General features: G+C 31.2%; 1 protein-coding gene across 1 annotated transcript in view; it reads right to left on the reverse strand.

The window, feature by feature from the left end:
- LOC113110106 (melanopsin-B-like) overlaps positions 1-8,078 on the reverse strand; it is a 30,132-nt gene extending 22,054 nt beyond the window's left edge. The window contains exon 1 of the mRNA XM_026274121.1: positions 8,016-8,078. The gene's annotated coding sequence lies outside the window, so the exon portion shown is untranslated. The remainder of the gene's footprint in view (positions 1-8,015) is intronic.
- Positions 8,079-9,262: the final 1,184 nt, after the last annotated feature.

Genomic DNA, 9,262 nt, shown 5'->3' on the forward strand with positions numbered 1-9,262 from the left:
GCCAGAAACCTAGGAGTTGTGATGGATCATCAATTAAGCTTCACTGACCACATTACTACAACGACCCGGTCCTGCAGGTTTGCCTTATACAACATTAGGAAGATTAGACCCTTCCTGTCAGAGCAAGCAACCCAACTTCTTGTCCAAGCTCTTGTTCTCTCCAGATTGGACTATTGTACTCCTCTCCTCATCAGGTTACACTGGCTACCAGTAGCCAATCGCATCAAATTCAAGGTACTGATGCTTACCTACAAGACGACCACTGGCACGGCACCAACTTACCTAAACTCACTGGTTAAATCTCATGTGCCCTCCAGAAGTTTGTGCTCTGCAAGTGAACGACGCCTTGTGGTGCCATCCCAAAGAAATTCAAAATCACTCTCACGGACCTTTTCCTGGACTGTGCCAATGCAAATGTGAATGTTATAGGTATACTGTACACAAAATGTACATGCTACCACAAACAAACAATAATTCAAAAATGTACTGGGATCCTGGCAGTGTTTGTTCCCAGTACAGCATGACAAACATAACACCTGGGTCCTGCTGTGTTTACAGATATTGAATATTTCTATACTTCAGTACTGTATATGAACTGAAGCCCTTCAGGCGGCTGCGGCTCGGATTATTGCTCCTGTCTAAAGGTGCGGAGGAAACCTCTTCAAATCTGTTACACTGAAGAGTTTATGAAAACAGACATATTAAGATATGACAGCATCCATAAAACAACATATGTTGTGCAGGAGAGATTTACAATTGTAATCATTTAAATTAGACACAGACATGAGCCTCACGATTAAAGGAAGTAATTAAACCCGAGAGAGAGTGATTAAATGCTCTATGTAGGTGCCATAAGAGGATTTCCCTCTCTTTATTTATTTATTTATTTAATGTTAATATGATCAAGACCATCAACAGGGTCATGCAAGTTAAAGCTGTTCAATCTGAATGTAAAAAACAGCTTCTGTCTAAGATGACGTTCACTTGCCCTTAATGTCTAATTCATTGCATCATCAAAATTACATAATACTCAAAAATACATCAGAGCAAAAAGTTTATGGAAAAGCTCCTGAAACGTGTGTGTGTGTATAATTAGATGTTAAGAGGGCAACCCAAAGCTTAAACATAAACAAAACAAAAGTAATAAAAATTTTTAAAAAATAAATAAAAACTCCCAATTTTAAGCTATTTCTCTGGGTATAACCCATTCCCAGTAACAAAGATTAATAATCATTGGTTCATCAATGTTCTCTCTGTGACCTCAGACTACATTTAGCTTTCAGGACAGAAACTCTCAAAAAGCAAGTGTCCCAATGGATTGAAAGGTCCGACGATGTTCAAATGTGGGAAATTATCATCTTTTTTGTTTTCCATCAGATGACTTTAAAATAGCAAAGCCAAAGGCCTCACGCAGACTGAAATGACAGACAGACGTCAACAAAACCAACACAAACACAGACCATGATGACAGATCCAGTTACAATCATCCCAAATGATGACTGAAATCTGTACAGACTGATTTTTGCACTTTATGTTTAGTGTAAAGTGTCATTTAGAGTAGAAACAATGTCTAACAAATAAAAGAAACAAATACATTTTTCATAATTCAACAGAATAAATGTTGTAAAACATGCAAACACAGACAGAAAATAATCACAACAAGCTCACTATGATTTCATTTCTGACAGACTAAATTAAAATACTTCAAAATGACAGCTAAAACAATAAATGGCTATTTTTGTAGTTTGTGTCTGAAACAGTAGACAAAGTGAACATTTTTAGACCAAAATATTGTGTAAATGTTTTTAGACATCTAAACTGTTCCTCCTAATTAATTTTTTTTTTTAAATGTACAAAAACAGAAAATAATAATAATAACTCATAATGATTTATTTTCTGACAAATTCAGTAAAAAAAAAAAAAAAAAAAAAAAGAATTAGAATTTCGGTGCCAAAATAATGTTTTACTAAATAAAATTTAAATGCAAAAATGTTTATATGTTTATATAATAAATAATAAAACAAAACATTAAAATAAATGAAAAAATACATGAATTAAAAAAGTTGTGTTTTAGGGTTAAATAACATTTTATATATAAAAAAAACATTTAAATAAATAAATGAATACATACTTGGCTATTTTAATTTTTCTTTATATATTTATGTCAAATATAAAGTGCTATTTGTTTGCCAAAATATTGTTTTATAAAATAAAACACACAAAAAAAATTTTTTTTATAAAATAAAAACATTGAAATAAATAAATAAATACATGAATGAAAAGATTTTTACAAATAAACGTGTACATTTTTTTTTTTTTTTTTTACAGAACTTACTCCTAATTCAACAAATAAATAACATTTTATTTGACTATTTTAATTTTTATTTATATATTTATATCAAATATAAAGTGCAATTATGAAGTAAAAATAATATTTTACTAAATAAAATAAACAGAAAGTGTAGCTGATTGTCGGTAATTGATCAGATGAGAGTGTGGCGTTACCTGCGGTGTTGTCTCTGTCTGCGCCTGCAGTGTTTCAGTGAGATCGGTCCACATGCGAGTCAGTGCTGTTGAATATGAACAGCTCCAGATCTGGCTGTGTTCTAATCCAGCAGAGGGGCGGAGCTTCACTTACAGTCGTCATGAGCACACTGACTGACACACAGAGCGACCCCACGCCGCTTGGACACTGATCCACACGCTCAATTGATTTTATTGTCACTTTCAATTGCCCACAATTTGTTCATCCGGACTGAAGAGACTGGAATGTCAATGCCATGCATGTTTAATGGAGGATTGATGTACGGAGAACACATGTAAATCCAACCATAAACCTCTTAAATACTATAACTACACCAAATGTTCTGTATTGTGCAAGAACTCATGCATTCTGACAAACACTGGGGTTATACAGAGAAAATTCTCCACTTTATCACATGCAAAACAACATTATTTAGAAGAGTGTTATTTAGTTTTTTTTGGAACTAGTTTTTAGTTTTATATTTTCTATTTTCACTTTAATTTAAATTCAAGTTTAAGTTAGATATAGTTTAGTTTCTTATATTATTTATTGGATTTAGTTACTTCAGTACTGTTTCCAACCAATCAACCAATGTAATTTTGACTTTATCTCATATTTACATTTTGAGATTCTCTCAATTCAGTTTTTTTTCTTTCTTTTTTGCAGTTTGCAATTTCTCAGAATTGTGAAAACAAAAATCAGAACTGTGGGATACAAAGTTGCAATTACCTTTTTCATTTTATTATTATGTGTCTTAAAAGACTTTTTCCAAATAACATATGTTATAAACTCAATTCTGATGAAAAAAGTACTGAAAGATATAAATTGTGAGATAAATATTCTGAATTAAATATAAATTCAACTGAGAGATATGCATAAATAAAAACACGGAATAATGAGATAGAAACTCAGAGTTGTGAGACAAACTTATTATAACATTTTAACTCAGAACTGAGATTTATAAACTTTTTATAAAATATAAAATCATAATTGAAATAAATGTCTTTCTAAATTTTTGACATAAACACAGAATTATAATACAAACTCAAAATTGCACCTAAAAATTTAGACTTCTGAGTTTCTATTGCACAATTTTGAGGGAAAAAAATATTTGCAAAATCACAAATAAAACAAAACAAAAAAAGTCTGAATTGCGAGATGAAAAGTCACAATTACCTTGTGATGCAGGCAGAACTCCAACTGAGAAATAAGAAATGTTGCTTTGGCAAGTAGCTGAAATAAAATATATTTGTTTGGAATACTTTATTTAAATTATATATTTTATTTTAAGTCAAGGAAATGGTTTTCGTTTTAGATAAATTTTAAAACAAAACAGATTAAATTAAATTAAATTAAATTAAATTAAATTAAATTAAATTAAATTAAATTAAATTCAAAAAATAAAATTAAATTCAAAAAATAAAATTAAATAAAATTAAATAAAATTAAATAAAATTAAATAAAATTAAAATAAAGTAAAATAATATATTTTATTTTATTTTATTTTTGAATTGAATTGAATCGTATTGAATTGAATTTAATTTAATCTGTTTTGTTTTAAAATTTATCTAAACTTAAAATAAAATATATAATTTTATATATTTTTTTTTAATGTTATTTTATTTTATCCCCTGGAAGCAAATCTTTCTAGATGTGGAGAAACTTTAATTTTGCACATAAAACTTCCACTAAATGGCCAGATAGTCTCAGTAAGACTAGCTCGGAGTCTTTTAGCACATACTGTATTAGACTCATGAGGGAGTCCTGATGAACTCTCCCCGGGTCAGAATAAGAGAACTGGACAGCAGCCACTGCATGTCAAGAGCTTCCAGCTTTTAAAATAAGCATCCATGTGTGAAGAGATTCCTCAGAGACAAACGCCTGAGCAGATAAAAGCTCACCGACACTGATCGGATCAGAGCCAAACGTTACCTGCTGCTCATTCACCCTTCAGACAGCTCAGTTCAGTCCACACACTACAGCAGACGACACTGACATGTGTCTGAAAGCAAATGAAGAAATGCTATAGCGCTTTAACAAGATCATCTGTTGCAACATCAACAACTTCACACACCACTGTGTGTTCAGCAGGAATCAAGCGTAAACAATGCTGGTCACTAACAAGTGTCTCAACAAAACGATGCATTTTTAACAGATTAACAGCGTTCACACTGTGAAAGTTTCAATGCTGAACCAGTATTTACAACATATACATCTCTGCAGCGACGTATCGACCTTTCTTGTAATGCACATATAAATCCCACTAAATATAATAGTTAATTTTAGCATCTTATATTCGTTGCAATACAGTAAACTGTCGGTTTCAACCGATATCTTTCTAAATTATCGGTATCGGCTGAGAAATTTAGTATTGGTCCATTCCTGTTATACACAGTATGCAAAAACAATGTTTATAAACATGCTCTTTTAATAAAGTACATTATAGCTACACTTTGGTCTAATTATATAATATAGATAGTGAATCAAATTTATGGCTGTTTTTGAAGAAACTACTAAATGTAGTAACCGATAAATTTTCTCAGTCATTTTCTGGTCAGAGTTATTGCTCTATTATGCAACAGAAATCAATAATAAGTTGTTTAAAAACATCTGAATCTTTGTGCATTTCGCTCTGAATGCCATTACACACAGAAGAGGAGTGACACCGGATTAAGCTGCAGTGTGAACAGGTTTCAAATCAGGAAAAAAGAAAGCAAAAGCATCGGTTTCCATCTGACTCTTGTGATGACACTAACATATGACGCTAACAGATTTGAACATTTATAACTCTTTGCAGAAACTCACATCCATCACTATCAGGTGGATATGATTAAACAGAAACTTTTAAGGCGACAAAACATGTGACCTCTTGATTTATAAAAACCATTTTCATTTTTTAAGTATTTTCTTCGCACTTCAATATTACATCAACTACTAATGAACAACTTATTTTTTATTTGCATTCGGTCAGAGGGATCATTTAAGTATGTTACTATGTCTTTGGAAGGCTTTTGACTTTCAAAAACATAAAAATTTATAAATTCACATTATTACTTATTTATATGAAGTAATCTAAAAGTCGAATCCGATCTAAAATCTGATTATATTACTTATAAGTGCAGTGTAACGGATTGCGTTACTAACTATCGTTATTGTCATGGAATTTGAAATCAGCGATTGATTACAGTTTGTAAGTTTGTAAGCTCTGGTACATTAGCATTTAGTCATATAGCAGACGCTGTTTTCCAGAGCGTGTTCCCAATTTCATCATTTTAGCTCATGTGATTCACAGTAGGCTTAAATAAATTTCTGCATAAAAATGATCCTTGACCTTCTGATGTAAAACCAGACAACAAGCTCCAACCTTTGAGTCGTGTAAAACACATATTTGCATGAAGTCTTTACCACACAGAGAAGCAGAGAGACACATCTTCTGTGAGCAAAGTGAACACAGAAGACCAATCGATGCGGTCAGTAATAAACACAGCTTTAATTAACTTTACAAATCTGTCATTGACAACTGCAGCAAAAAAAAAACATTCAGGATCTCAAACGCACAGCAGCATCACACACCACCCAATCTCCAGCATTTGTCGAAATTAAACCAGTAGCATTTAAAGTGCCGTGAAACGTGAATGGGTGCCGTCAGAATAAAAACATCACAATAATCCACGAGTAATCTACAGCACTCCAGTCCAGCAGGTAACATCATAAATTAAAGCTACAATAAATATAACCAAATAAAAGCATTAAAAACCATTTCCATTAGATAAAACTTTGTTAATTGAAACGAAGCTAAAATAAAATAAATATAAATATTAGATGAAGAACCTGTTAATTGTTAACTAAAACTGAATCTATTAAAAATATTTTTGTTGACTGAAGTAATGCGGAAATAAAATATGAATATAAATATTAAATTAAAAACTAGCTAGTTATCTAGTTAAATTAAAAAATAAATAAAGGTGAAAGAAAAGATATTAAATGAAAGATTTCACATTGCTAACTAAAACTATTCACAATACATTTTTATAATTAAAAAAAAAGCTGAAATCAAGTAAAATATAAATATTAGATAAAAATTAGAAATTTTGTATAATTTAAAAAATTGTGAAATAATAACATAATTTTAACTATTTTAACTCCACTGCATTTAAAAAATATATATTAATTAATTATTTAAAAAATGTATATTTTTTTATTTTTTTAAAGTTGTAAATAAAGATTATTGGAGTATTCTTTACTTAAGGATTTCAGGTTTAGTTCAGTGTGTTGATAAAGCTCAATAGAATTATTACAAAACGTTAAGAACAAAAATGACAAACGCACATAAAACTACTACATAAACTACATATAAATACAAAAATAAAAACGATATAATATCATTAAATGCTATAACAGTATATAAACAATACTATTAAACACAGTTTGTCCTAAACAGATCTCATCAACTCTTTATTATGATCTGAGCTCAGCGTTGAGGCCATTTAGAGAAATCTGTTCAGTGCAGTTGTTTTGACAGAGGAAAACAAGCTACATTTGTAACTTGCTCTTCAGAAGTACCTGTTTTAAACGCAATAAATCAGAGTGACCAATGTTTGGTTATTGACCACTGAAAATGCGTACGATGATTTAACTATTTGAAGCCATATTATCATTTTGAACCCCCCCCCCCCCCTACAAAATAGAGCATTACTCAGTAAATATACATCCATTGTATTTAATATTTTGGCTTTCAACACCATTTATGTTTGTCTAATATGCTGCTGAAGATCATTCATTTCTGATTATCAATATTTACCAGCTGCAAAAGAAACTGCAAAACCAATCATAGCCACTAGATGGAAATATTTGCACAACTATTGAATTGAACTGAAATAATAAAGCCCACGTGCCTGGATGATCCAGTCACATTTTAGTACAACTGAAATACTGTGATAGTTTTTAATAATATTTTTATTTAATACATTAATACATACAAGTTTGAGTAATTGAGTAAATAAACATACTTTAGTTTTATAAACTCATACACATTTTCTTGTGTGTCTCTAGCACACATTTACATTGATTTTAAAATCTCTCATAATTAATGATGCTTTAAAAATAAAAGATTTTTCCTGGATTTTTTTTATTTTTATATAATAATAAAATAAAATAAAATAATTAATAAAAAAGCCAAGATCAGACTCCATCAATGTTTTCTAACAACAACATTTACGCTTTAACATTAAAGAGCACACACACACATAAAACAAACAATAGAAAGGTTATATTATTTAATATTTTTCATGTTAAATCTACTATTGTATTGCATTGTATATAAATATTCTACAGTCAGTATTAAGTTCAATAACATAAGAAGAATTATGTAATTACACCCAACACTGGTAGGATATACACTCTTGATTCATAGCGTGGTTCCTGTGAATCACTGGACCTGTGCAGGGGGCAGAGGTCAGAGGTCAGAAGTCACAGCATGCACATGACTCACCTTCATGTTCCCCGCTGAGGGCTCGACCCCCGGGGTCACAGCCGTGTGTCAATCATCTCTGAACACTGCATCACAGAAATAAATTACACTTTAATGCAGATTCACATAGAAATCCCTTATTTTGGATTCTAATAATTGTCATATTTTTACAGTATTTCTGATCAAATAAATGCAGCCCTAGTGAGGCACATTTTCATTACTCCTGACTTTTGACTCCCAGTGTGTATATGTCTGTATATGTTTACTGTCCAGACTGAAGGTAGACAATCAAGTCTACAACTAATTATGATTTATTCAAGTATAATTGCGTCAGCAAAAGCCTGGTGGTCCGACCCACAGTGTGTTAAAGTGCTGTAATGATCATTAGCTCTCTGTTTTCCTGAGGGATTCTATTGTTCAGCAGAAATCACTCAGTCATGTGACGAACCATCTGTGTTTATCTTTTCTTGTGTCTGAGTTTTTCAGACGCAGCTAAAGCTTCATTAGAAATACATGTAACTATCCCAGTCCAAATAGCTATTTATCCTCAACTAATTACTGTAAAGTACTGGAGCAGAACAGAGTGAAGGTTACAAAAGTTACCCAAAATATGCTTTTGGAAAAAAGAACAAAAACGCTGCTTGAGAGAAACCTGATATTGAAGCTAAAGAAGAATCTATTTTAGGGATTAACTAAACAGCAAAATAAACGCAGATGTTCTTGAATGCTGCAAGAAGTGTGTGCCAGATTCATAATCACGTGAACGCAAGCATAACAACAGACAACTGGATACTGGTTACTAATAACGCGTTACTGCCCAACACTGGACAACACTCTTAAGAAAAAGGGTTAATTGGGGTTCAATATAGAACCATAGGGTTCTTTACTCAACTCCAAAGAACTTTTTATGATAAAAAGGTTCTATAATGACAAGTGACAACCCTTTTGGCACAAAGGTTCTTTAGGTTATTATTCATTCATATATTACATTATTCTGCAACATTTTGTATTTGTAATTAAATTATTGTTTGTAGTAATTTAATATCACATTTTAATCATGCTGATTTTTAGAGAAAAACTGAAATGCGATATTGATTAACTACAGAAAATGATATAAATATATACATTTTCTAACCCCCATATCTTGAATTTTGTGATCATTCTCATGCATTCATAAATGCATTTGAATACACGAAATAATGCAGTGAAAGAACGCACTCAAAATGCACACGCGCATTAGTATGACTTCATCATGTAACTTTACATTA

This window comes from Carassius auratus, chromosome 10 (assembly GCF_003368295.1).
Source record: "Carassius auratus strain Wakin chromosome 10, ASM336829v1, whole genome shotgun sequence".
NCBI lineage: Eukaryota > Metazoa > Chordata > Actinopteri > Cypriniformes > Cyprinidae > Carassius > Carassius auratus.